The 13,571-nt window shown below is 39.5% G+C and overlaps 1 pseudogene; it reads left to right on the forward strand.

Moving 5' to 3' along the window:
* The first annotated feature begins 10,979 nt into the window (after positions 1 to 10,979).
* LOC129557396 (olfactory receptor 10AG1-like) lies at positions 10,980 to 13,247 on the forward strand (annotated as a pseudogene).
* Positions 13,248 to 13,571: the final 324 nt, after the last annotated feature.

Consider the following 13,571-nt stretch of genomic DNA (forward strand, 5'->3'; position numbering starts at 1 on the left):
TTCCTGTTGCCTCAGATGGTAAAGAGTCTGCCTGCAGTGCAGGAGACCTGGGTTTGACCATTGGGTCAGGTAGAACCACTTGAGAAGGGAATAGCTACTGAAGACTCCAATATTCTTGTGGGAAAATTCCATGGACAGAGGAGCCTGGTGGGCTACAGTCCATGAGGAGAAAGAGTTGGACACAACTGAGCAACTAATACTTTTCAAAATAGTGTTTCTTCAGAAATAATACTACATTTCATTGATGGTAGTATGCAAACACTTTTAGAACATTTAAAAAGAAGCCAATTACTGCTTTCTTCAGTAAGTTTTCTTATGTTTAGAATTTTCTTCAAAACTGCCTCAACTATTTTAATAACTTTTTACATTAAAACTAACAATACATTTCAAAATTCTTTTAGTCATTTATCTCTCTAATTTTCTAACAGAATAATGAAGACATTGCCTGAAATATAGTCTAACTTATCAAATTTAATATATTATCTTAATAGCCTGTAAAAATCTGGCTTAATAAACTTTGATATTTACGGCATGATTAGCTAAGAAAATCAATCTAAAATGTAAACAACTCTTTTGATGTAAGAGTTCACGCTTATCTTCCTGGATTGGAATGAAGTTATTTCTTTCTTTGATACGGAGTATTTTAAATGTTGTTCTATTGATATTCAACTTTAAACAATTTGAAGGTTAGGTGTTGCAAATGTCTTTCTAAATCATTTGCTCTCTCCAAAGCAAATAGTGCTCTTTAAGTAGAAATAGATTTCTTTCGGCCTTGGAAATTAGTTCTCTCACGTGTCAATGTACAATTGAACCAGCTCATTACACTAGCCATTCAAATATTTTGGAAAGCAACCAAAAATGTCCCTAGCCGTAGCATTTCTTTTCAGTGATGTATTACTTTATTCTGTAGTGCTTTAAATAACAAGGTAACTGACTCCAGGATTCTTGCTTGGAGAAACCCATGGACAGAGGAACGTGGTGGCCTACAGTCCACTGTTTCACAAAGAATCACACACGACTGAAAGCTACTTAGTACACAAGCACATAAGTATCCTAGGGGAATTAGGACAAGAGTGAACGTAGACATTCTAGGAATCAGTGAATTAAAATGGACTGGAATGGGTGAATTTAATTCAGATGACCATTATATCTACTCCTGTGAGCAGGAATCCCTTAGAAGAAATGGAGTAGCCATCATGGTCAACAAAAGAGTCCAAATGTAGTATTTGGATGCAATCTAAAAAATGACAGAATGATCTCTGTTCGTTTCCAAGGCAAACAATTTAAAATTAGAGTAATCCAAGCCTGTGCCCCAACCAGTAATGCTGAAGAAGCCGAAGTTGAATGGTTCTATGAAGACGTAGAAGACCTTTTAGAACTAACACCCAAAAAAGATATCCTTTTCGTTATAGGGGACTGGAATGCAAAAGTGGGAAGCCAAGAAACTCCTGGAGTAACAGGCAAACTTGGTCTTGGAGCACAGAATGAAGGGCAAAGGCTAATAGAGTTTTGCCAAGTGAACGCCCTGGTCATAGCAAATACCCTTTTCCAACAACACAAGAGAAGACTCTACACATGGACATCACCAGATGGTCAACACCGAAATCAGATTGATTGTACTCTTTGCAGCCAAAGATGGAGAAGCTCTATACAGTTATCAAAACAAGACCAGGAGCTGACTGTGGCTCAGATCATGAACTCCTTATTGCCAAATTCAGACATAAGTTGAAGAAAGTAGGGAAAACCACTAGACCATTCAGATATGACCTCAATCAAATCCCTTATGATTATACAGTGGAAGTAAGAAATAGATTTAAGGGACTAGATCTGATAGATAGAGTGCCTGATGAACTCTGGACGGAGGTTCGTGACATTGTACAGGAGACAGGGACCAAGACCATCCCCATGGAAAAGAAATGCAAAAGAGCGAAATGGCTGTCTGAGGAGGCCTTACAAATAGCTGTGAAGAGAAGAGAAGTGAAAAGCAAAGGAGAAAAGGAAAGATATAAGCATCTGAATGCAGAGTTCCAAAGAAGAGCAAGGAGAGATAAGAAAGCCTTCCTCAGCGATCAATGCAAAGAAATAGAGGAAAACAACAGAATAGGAAAAACAAGAGATCATTTCAAGAAAATTAGAGATATCAAGGGAACATTTCATGCAAAGATGGGCTCGATAAAGGACAGAAATGGTATGGACCTAACAGAAGCAGAAGATATTAAGAAGAGGTGGCAAGAATACACGAAGTACTGTACCAAAAAGATCTTCACGACAAAGAGAATCACGATGGTGTAATCACTCACCTGGAACCAGACATCTTGGAATGTGAAGTCAAGTGGGCCTTAGAGAGAGTCATGACGAACAAAGCTAGTGGAGGTGATGGAATTCCAGTTGAACTATTTCAAGTCCTGAAAGATGATGCTGTGAAAGTGCTGCACTCAATATGCAAGCAAATTTGGAAAACTCAGCAGTGGCCACAGGACTGGAAAAGGTCAGTCTTCATCCCCATCCCAAAGGAAGGGAATGCCAAAGAATGCTCAAACTACCGCACAATTGCAATCATCTCACACGCTAGTAAAGTCATGCTCAAAATTCTCCAAGCCAGGCTTTAGCAATACATGAACCGTGAACTTCCAGATGTTCAAGCTGGTTTTAGAAAGGCAGAGGAACCATAAATCAAATTGCCAATATCTGATGGATCATGGAGAAAGCAAGAGAGTTACAGAAAAACATCTATTTCTGCTTCATCGATTATGCCAAATCCTTTGACTCTGTGGATCACAATAAACTGTGGAACATTCTGAAACAGATGGGAATACCAGACCACCTCACCTGCCTCTTGAGATATCTCTATGCAGGTCAGGAAGGAACACTTAGAACCGGACATGGATCAACAGACTGGTTCCAAATAGGAAAAGGAGTATGTCAACAATGAATATTGTCACCCTGCCTATTTATCTTATATGCAGAGTATATCATGAGGAACACTGGGCTGGAAGAAGCACAAGCTGAAATCAAGATTGCAGGGAGAAATATCAATAACCTCAGATAAGCAGATGACACCACCCTTATGGCAGAGAGTGAAGAGGAACTTAAAAAAGCCTCTTGATGAAAGTGAAAGAGGAGAGTGAAAAGTTGGCTTAAAGCTCAACATCCAGAAAACTAAGATCATGGTAGCTGGTCCCATCACTTCATAGGAAATAGATGGGGAAACAGTGGAAACAGTGTCAGACTTTATTTTTTGGGGCTCCAAAATCACTGCGGATGCTGATTGCAGCCATGAAATTGAAAGACGCTTACTCCTTGGAAGGAAAGTTATGACCAGCCTAGATAGCATATTACAAAGCAGAGACATTACTTTGCCAACCAAGGTCTGTCTAGTCAAGGCTATGGTTTTTCCAGTGGTCATGTTTGGACGTGAGAGTTGGACTGTGAAGATAGCTGATGGCCAAAGAATTGATGCTTTTGAACTGTGGTGCTGGAGAGGACTCTTGAGAGTCCCTTGACTGTAAGGAGATCTAACCTGTCCATTCTAAGGGAGATCATTCCTGGGTGTTCATTGGAAGGACTGATGCTAAAGCTAAAACTCCAATTCCTTTGGCCACCTCATGCGACGAGTTGACTCACTGGAAAAGACTCTGATGCTGGTAGGGATTGGGGGCAGGAAGAGAAGAGGACGACAGAGAATGAGATGGCTGGATGGCATCACCGACTCGATGGACATGAGTTTGAGTGAACTCCAGGAGTCGGTGATAAACAGGGAGGCCTGGTGTGCTGTGATTCATGGAGGCGCAAAGAGTTGGACACAACTGGGCGACTGAAATGCACTGAACTGAGTGATTTCTATTATTTTTGTTTTTTGTTCCTTCTGTTTGATTTGGATTTATTTTACTATGACTTTTAGAATTTATTGTGGTGAAAATTTAATTTATTGACTTAAGATGCTATTTTAATATTCTAAGTGTTCAGTACTATAATATTTTATTTAACTACTGCTTTGGCTCCATCTCATAGATTGTGATATGTTGCATTTATATTAAGTAAAAATGTAGATCAATAAGAGGAAGACCACCAAATACTTGAAAAATTACATAACATATAAACCTTCAATAGTGATATCTCTCAAATCCTGGACAAAATATTTCTAAAATGTATTGTTCTAACTCTCTTTTCATTATTCTTTATACAAGTCTATTTATTCCTGCTTATATGTGTGCATCATTGGAGAAGGAAATGGCAACCCACTCCAGTGTTCTTGCCTGGAGAATCCCAGGGACGGGGGAGCCTGGTGGGCTTCCGTCTATGGGGTCACACAGAGTCGGACACGACTGAAGTGACTTAGCAGCAGCAGCAGCAGCAGCAGCAACATATGTGTGCATGCTTAGTTGTCTGTGCGACATTCTGTACTGTAGCCCACTGGGCTCCTGCTTTCAGCGTGTTCACTGAAAAGGAATGAGTGTGTGTCCCCTTCCCCTTACTCCCCTTTCTGTAGTCTAGGAGACGGTGAGGTCTACCTGCTTAGTGTGAATGTGGAGATGGAAAATTCTTGTTGAACATGATCTAATTGTCCCAAGTCTTCTGGAATTCTTACTTTTGAATTTTTAATGACAAAGACAATTCTCTTCAAGACATTATTCACTTAAATCTTTTTTAGAACATCTTTATTTTTATTTTATAGAGTCAGTAATATGTAATAATAATTTTCTGATTTTACACCACTTCCATTTCTTAATAATCACAAAATACAGGAAAAGAGGTCGAAAATTTTAAGGAATAATATGGGCAGATATGATTTTGGTTGTGGTACCAAACCCCTCCAGTGTCAGACAGAAAGGTTTAGTTTAATTAAGAAGTGACATGGGGAATAAGCTGATCCCAAGTTATGACCAACCTGCTGCTGTTGCTAATTGGCATCAGTCGTGTCCGACTCTGTGCGACCCCATAGACAGCAGCCCAACAGGCTCCTCTGTCCCTGGGATTCTCCAGGCAAGAATAGTGGAGTGGGTTGCCATTTCCTTTAGACAGCATATTAAAAAGCAGAGACATTACTTTGCCAACAAATGTCCGTCTAGTCAAGGCTATGGTTTTTCCCGTGGTCATGTATGGATGTGAGAGTTAGACTGTGAAGAAAGCTGATGGCCGAAGAATTGATGCTTTTGAACTGTGGTGTTGGAGAAGACTCTTGAGAGTCCCTTGGACTGCAAGGAGATCCAACCAGTCCATTCTAAAGGAGATTCGTCCTGGGTGTTCATTGGAAGGACTGATGCTAAAGCTGAAACTGCAATACTTTGGCCACCTTATATGAAGAGTTGACTCACTGGAAAAGACTCTGATGCTGGGAGGGATTGGGGGCAGGAGGAGAAGGGGACGACAGAGAATGAGATGGCTGGATGGCATCACCGACTCGATGGACATGAGTTTGAGTGAACTCTGGGATTTGGTGATGGACAGGGAGGCCTGGCGTGCTGTGATTCATCAGGTCACAGAGTCGGACACGACTGAACGTCTGAACTGAACTGAACTGAACTGAAGGGTAAAGAATATTTTCTATTTAAAGAGCACTAATTTTTATGACAAGGAATATATTATAGACTGTGGTTAGCCTCTGTTCCAAATAAATGTAAATTGCCTAATTGCCAAAACAGAAAAGTCTCACTTTTTTCTGTCTTTTAACTCTATCTATAAAGGTAAGCATTGCATTTAGCTTCAGTTCAAACAGGTAAGCATGAATCATTTTTTCCAATAGCAAATTTAGCTTTACAAATATCTATGTAGATTTAGCATCAGCAAAAAAGGCATTCATTTCAGAAGAATTAAAAATAGATCCTTTCTTCTTCAGTTCAGTTCAGTTCTTTCTTCTTACTGCTAATTAATTTAGAAAACCCTGATTCAAATGATCTTTTTACTTTTCTGATTCTCATCATTATATTATCAAGTGAGAAATCACAGAGTACTTTGTAATATGCATGTGTGCACTCAGTCGCTTCAGTCGTCTGACTCTTTGGGAACCTATGGACTGTGGTCCACCAGTCTCCTCTGTCCTTGGGATTCTCCAGGCAAGAGTACTGGAGTGGATTGCCATGCCCTCTGTAGGAGATCTTTCTGCCCCAGGGACTGAACCCACGTCTCTCATCTCTTACATTCCAGGCAGATTCTTTACCACTGAGCCACCAGGAAATGTCTTGTAATATATTTGGCCAAAATATAAAAGATTGCAATCTTATTATCATTATCATCAGTCATCTTAAGTATTAAGATTTATTAAGTGATTACTACAGCCTCTTGAGAAACCTGTATGCAGGTCAGGAAGCAACAGTTAGAACCGGTCATGGAACAACAGACTGGTTCCAAATAGGAAAAGGAGTGCGTCAAGGTTGTATATTGTCACCTTGCTTATTTAACTTATATGCAGAGTACATCATGAGGAACGCTGGGCTGGAAGAAGCACAAGCTGGAATCAAGATTGCTGGGAGAAATATCAATAACCTCAGATATGCAGATGACACTACCCTTATGGCAGAAAGTGAAGAGGAACTCGAAAGCCTCTTGATGAAAGTGAAAGAGGAGAGTGAAAAGGTTGGCTTGAAGCTCAACATTCAGAAAACAAAGATCATGGCATCTGGTCCCATCACTTCATGGGAAATAGATGGAAAAACAGTGGAAACAGTGTCAGACTTTGTTTTTTTGGGCTCCAAAATCACTGCAGATGCTGATTGCAGCCATGAAATTAAAAGACGCTTGCTCCTTGGAAGGAAAGTTATGACCAACCTTGATAGTATATTAAAAAGCAGAGACATTACTTTGCCGACCAAGGTCCGTCTAGTCAAGGCAATGGTTTTTCCCGTGGTCATGTATGGATGAGAGAGTTGGACTGTGAAGAAAGCTGATCGCCGAAGAATCGATGCTTTTGAACTGTGGTGTTGGAGAAGACTCTTGAGAGTCCCTTATACTGCAAGGAGATCCAACCAGTCCATTCTAAAGGAGATCAATCCTGGATGTTCCTTGGAGGGACTGATGCTAAAGCTGAAACTCCAATACTTTGGCCACCTCATGCGACGAGTTGACTCACTGGAAAAGACTCTGATGCTGGGAAAGGTTGGGGGCGGGAGGAGAAGGGGACGACGGAGAATGAGATGGCTGGATGGCATCACCGACTCTGTGGACATGAGTTTGAGTGTACTCCGGGAGTTGGTGATGGACAGGGAGGCCTGGCGTGCTGTGATTCGTGGGGTCGCGGAGAGTCGGACACGACTGAGCGACTGAACTGAACTGAACTGAACTGAAGCATATGTTTAAGTAGTTTGCATGTAGTATTAAATCAGGATATATCACAAAAATTTTTTAAATTATTTAACTAAGTTGTACGACAGTAAAAGGAGTTATTAAAATGTGTTCTCATCCAATACCAAGGGAATCATTTGTTTGTTAAAATTAAATTCTATGCAAATGAATGAGAAAATATTAAAGTAATATTGGCCTGTTTTCTTTTTTATCCTAAAGGAAGCAAGCTTCAGACTGCATTCACCAATTTTAGGTTTTCATTTCCTATTTCAAATTGATTTCATAAACTTGCTCTAAACAGTATTACATGCATTGTGATATACCTGATTTACATGAGATCATAATCCCTACATCAAAGAAAATTGTCATTTCAGTGGAAATACCAGAACAATAAACATGAATTATTTTAGCAAAAACGAAAGTGGCTCTATTTAGATGAATTATATAGTGATTTTCTCTTTGAATTGTATAAAGAGAAGCATTGACAGTTTTCAGAAGTCAGAGAAACCAAAAAATATGTCACAAGATTTGAGGAAATCTTTGAACGTGAGATTGAGTTTAGAATATAAATACAGTTTGTATAGAATTTGAATAATCATAATATTTCTTATTTTAGAAATGGTTTTATACTGACAATTCTATTTACTATTCATAAAAAGTTTCCATTTGACAGATAAAAAGTTGAGATAAAAATATTTTATTTTTTAAATTTTTTTAATTTTTTTTTATTTCTAAAAAAGAATTTAGAATGATTGGGGAGAATGGAATTGTAGCATGTATATTATCATAAGTGACCAGTCCAGGTTCGACGCATAAATTTTCCTCTGTTCATTTCTTTGCATTTGTGCTTTTTTAATAAAATTCTTTTTTAGAGATAAAAATATTTTAATAAATGTGGAACACTCCATTCTTGATATTAAGTTTTGCTTTCTTACTTTTTCTGGCTTTTCTTTGACATCTTAGTTTCAGTATGCTTTTCAAATGCACTATCCTACCTGAACATCAAGGAATAATTTACAAAGGGGATTAAAAAATGAGAGAAAACCTTACATACATAAACAGCAGATACAATAAAAAGAATAAAACAAATGGCAGTTTCTGCGTGAAATGGATGCACCAATCAAATGTAGGTGCATGCTGCTTGCTAAAAGACTGATGATTCATTCAGCAAGCAATTTTAATCAGTATCCAAGTACTACACTCTACATTGATTTAAGTATGTGAATAAAATTTGGTAACGGTGTTGGGACAAGGTATTGAAAAAAGGAGGCATGATTTCATAGACTCATATATGATGCATCTGTCAGCCACTAGCTTCTGACAATTTAAATGACTCATTCATAGCATTTTTGCATTTCTGCCAATGACATTTTTATTGACAAAATTGTATGATAATGGAAAAAGTTTGAATATCTTTAGTACTGTAATGTGTAGTTTAAGATATTGTAGATAGTACATATATAAATAGTGTATGGCTTCCCAGATGGCTCAGACAATTAAGAATCTGCCTGCCATGCAGAAGATCTGGGTTTGACACCTGGGTAGGGAAAATCCCCTGAGAAGGGAATGGCAACCCACCCCAGTATTCTTGCTTTTGTATGGACTATTGGTTCTACCCCATGTCTGTCTACATTTTTATTTATTTATGTATTTATTTAATTGGAGGATAGTTACTTTACAATATTATATTTGTTGGTTTTGTCATACATTGACATGAATCTGCCCCGGGTGTACATGTGTTCCCCTTGCAGCAGAAATCTTGACTTTTGTCCTCACTTAATACCCTTAGAATATGTATTTAGTTGTGCATCTTATTTTCAGTGACTTATTTTCTATTGGCTTTCAAATAAGTTAACTAAAAGTGTTAATTGCTCAGTCGTGTCTGACTCTTTGTGACCCCATGGACTGTAGTCCATCAGGCTCCTCTGTCTGCGGGATTCTCCAGGCCAGAATACTGGAGTGGGTAGCCATTTCCTTCTCCAGAGGATCTTCCCAACCCAGGGATCGAACTGGGGTCTCCTGCATTGTAGGCAGATTCTTTAACATCTGAGCCACTGGGGAATGGCTAAATAAGTTAGCACATAATATGAAAAATACATGTATAACATGCTGAAAACAATGAAGCAATTTACTACTTCTGCAAGAATGAATAAAAAGAGTATAATTTCTAAATATACACACATGCAAGCCCCATGAAAAATATGCTTGATCTCTAACAGGAAAGAGAGGAAGGAGAGATTTACCTTTTCAGTGGGAATCCATGTTTATACTTTGGAAGTGAAGTGAAGTGAAGTGAAGTGAAGTGCAGTGAAAGTCTCTAGTTGTGTCTGGCTCTTTGTGACCCCACGGACTATACAGTCCATGGAATTCTCCAGGCTAGAATACTGGAGTGGGTAGCCTTTCCCTTCTCCAGGGGATCTTCCCAACCAGGATCAAATCGGGGTCTCCTGAATTGCAGAGAGATTCTTTACCAGCTGAGCTATCGGGGAAGCCCAAAATAACCTCCGCCTGAACAGGGACTTGAACCCTGGACCCTCAGACTAAAAGTCTGATGCTCTACTGACTGAGCATCGGGTTCTTATACCTTGGGGGAAATTCCAAAGAAGCAATCAAATTGATTCATTTTTAATATATTCTAGAAGTTAATGAATCACATTTAGTGGAAGAATTATACTATGCATTGCCAAAAAAGATCTACAGAAAAACCAAAAGAAGCTAGTAATATAGTTAAAATACAAAGAAAAATGCAAAAAAGTTGGGTAATCTCAACCTATCTCAGTCACATACATGACTAACAAAAACACATGCAAAAAAGAAAGAATGAATAAGTTGAATGGGATCATCAATAAAACAGGAATTGCTGAGGATGTGGGTAATTTAGGAAGATCTCACAGATGAGTTGTGCAAGGTGTCTCTTTCATGCAGTCAGTAAGTGACAGGTGAACATTCTAGCTAGCACTGCTTTCATGGACATAAACCTGGATATATTTGCCTCTTATGTCTGGAGTGTTCCTGGGCCAAAAGAATAGCTTAAAATTCCTTTTCTCTCAACGGAGAAATCTGAATAGAACTTATCACTACTGATTTATGGACTTTACACTGAAATACACATGTTTGAAAACTAGCAATATCCCATAATATTATATAGTCAGCTCATCAATTTTATTTATAAGAAAAAAATGAAATATATAGAATGCCAGTGCCAAACAAGACTTTGGAAATACCACAGGAAAACCAACACTTTAAAGATGAACTATATTCATCCCTAAAACTATTTTAGGTCACTTACAATGTATTTCACCATGCAATCAAATTAACTTTCAATTGATAATAATTAAACACAGAATTGAGAGGTGAAGAGAAAAACACAGCCTGAAAGAGCAAAATAACTATGTAAATGAACTTAACTCAAATTTTTGCATTTTTGAGCTTTCAGATGAAGAGCAAAATTATAATCACATATCTTCAGAAAAAGTGATAATTCATGGCAGAAAATAAAGTTTAAATGGATAACTTTTCTTACAAATTAATTTAATAATGATGAAAAATGTAATTCACAAACTGTTAGACACTTAGCAATTATAGGCTTGTTTTCTAATGGAATTGGAAAAAATGAATGGTGTATCATCTTTTATATAGATGAGGAAACAAAAGCCAAAGAAAGTGAAATAACAGTATCTTTGATTGGATCATTACCACAGATGAAATATGAAGAGATGGAAGCAGAAGACAACATGTCCACAGTGATACAATTTGTACTCCTGGGGTTTTCTGAACTTCCAAACCTTCAAGGGCTATTCTTTGGGGTGTTCTCCATTATTTACATAATAATCTTCATTGGAAACAGTCTTATAATAATACTAACTAGGCTTGACCCTGCACTGCACAAACCCATGTATTTTTTCCTGGCAAATTTACCCTCCTTGGAAATCTGTTACGTGTCCATTACTCTCCTAGGATTCTGGTGAACTTTTGGACTCAGGACAGAAGCATTTCTGTGCTGGACTGTGCTGCCCAAATGTGCTTCTTCCTTATCCTTGGAGCCACTGAGCATTTCCTCCTGGTGGTGATGGCCTACAACCACTGTGTGGCCATCTGTGACCCTCTGCACTACCCCTGGCTATCACCCCAAAGGTATGCCTCCAGCTGGCTGTGGGTCAGTGGAATCCCAGTGAAGATAGGGCAAATGTGCCAGATCTTCTTTCTGTGTTTCTGTCATTCGAACGAGATTAGCCACTTCTCCTGTGACATCCCGCCCATTCTGAAGCTGGCTTGCGGAGACACTTTTGCACATGAGCTCTCAGTCTATGCAGTAGCTCTGTTGTTTGTTGCTGTACCTTTTATGTCGATCCTTGCCTCCTATAGCCAAATAATTTCCACTATTCTGAGGTCACCAACAGCCAGAGGACAGGCTAAAGTCTTCTCCACATGCTCTCCTCACCTGATGGTTGTGCTTTTATTCTTCGGATCTGCTGCCATGACGTCAGTTCAGTTCAGTTCAGTCGCTCAGTCGTGTCCGACTCTCCGCGACCCCATGAATCACAGCATGCCAGGCCTCCCTGTTCATCACCAACTCCCGGAGTACACTCAAACTCATGTCCACAGAGTCAGTGATGCCATCCAGCCATCTCATTCTCCGTCGTCCCCTTCTCCTCCCGCCCCCAACCTTTCCCAGCATCAGAGCCTTTTCCAGTGAGTCAACTCGTCGCATGAGGTGGCCAAAGTATTGCAGTTTCAGCTTTAGCATCAGTCCCTCCAGTGAACATCCAGGATTGATCTCCCTTAGAATGGACTGGTTGGATCTCCTTGCAGTATAAGGGACTCTCAAGAGTCTTCTCCAACACCACAGTTCAAAAGCATCGATTCTTTGGCGATCAGCCTTCTTCACAATCCAACTCTCACATCCATACATGACCACGGGAAAAACCATAGCCTTGACTAGACGGACCTTGCTTGGCAAAGTAATGTCTCTGCTTTTTAATATGCTGTCTAGGTTGGTCATAACTTTCCTTCCAAGGAGGAAGCGTCTTTTAATTTCATGGCTGCAATCAGCATCCGTAGCGATTTTGGAGCCCAAAAAAGTAAAGTCTGTCACAGTTTCCACTGCTTTTCCATCTATTTCCCATTAAGTGATGGGACCAGATGCCATGATCTTTGTTTTCTGAAAGTTGAGCTTCAAGCCAACCTTTTCACTCTCCTCTTCCACTTTCATCAAGAGGCTTTTGAGTTCCTCTTCACTTTCTGCCATAAGGGTAGTGTCATCTGCATATCTGAGGTTATTGATATTTCTCCCAGCAATCTTGATTCCAGCTTGTGCTTCTTCCAGCCCAGCGTTCCTCATGATGTACTCTGCATATAAGTTAAATAAGCAAGGTGACAATATACAACCTTGATGTACACCTTTTCCTATTTGGAACCAGTCTGTTGTTCCATGTCCAGTTCTAACTGTTGCTTCCTGACCTGCATACAGGTTTCTCAAGAGGCAGGTCAGGTGGTCTGGGATTCCCATCTCTTTCAGAATGTTCCATAGTTTATTGTGATCCACACAGTCTAAGGCTTTGGCAAAGTCAATGAAGCAGAAATAGATGTTTTTCTGAAACTCTCTTACTTTCTCCATGATCCAGCGGATGTTGGCGATTTGATCTCTGGTGCCTCTGCCTTTTCTAAAACCTGCTTGAACATCTGGGAGTTCACGGTTTACATACTGCTGAAGCCTGGCTTGGAGAATTTTGAGCATGACTTTACTAGCGTGTGAGACGACTGCAATTGTGCGGTAGTTTGAGCATTCTTTGGCATTTCCTTTCTTTGGCCATTTCCTACTCAATACCAAAATCCAGTCATTCTGCAGGAACTGAAGAACTGTTCTCTCTGTTCTACACTATGGTGACTCCAATGTTCAACACATGATACACAGCCTTCAGAGCAAGGATGTGATTACAGCTCTGAGAAAATTATTGCTCAAAAAATAATTTGGTGATTTTAATTATAAATGTTTTGCTTGCTAAACAGTTAACAGAGAAATATTTTCAGCTTATAGCTTCCCTTTTTAAGGAGTTCAGTTCAGTTCTGTCACTTAGTCGTGTCTGACTCTTTGCGATCCCAAGAATCATAGCATGCCAGGCCTCCCTGTCCATCACCAACTCCCGGAATTCACTCAAATTCACGTCCATCGAGTTGGTGATGCCATCCAGCCATCTTATTCTCTGTCATCCCCTTCTCCTCCTGCCCCCAGTCCTCCCCAGCATCAGAGTCTTTTCCAGGGAGTCAACTCTTCGCATGAGGTGGCCAAAGTA

The sequence above is a fragment of the Moschus berezovskii genome, chromosome 8 (assembly GCF_049115385.1).
Source record: "Moschus berezovskii isolate FMDL1 chromosome 8, NW_MosBer_1.0, whole genome shotgun sequence".
Lineage (NCBI taxonomy): Eukaryota > Metazoa > Chordata > Mammalia > Artiodactyla > Moschidae > Moschus > Moschus berezovskii.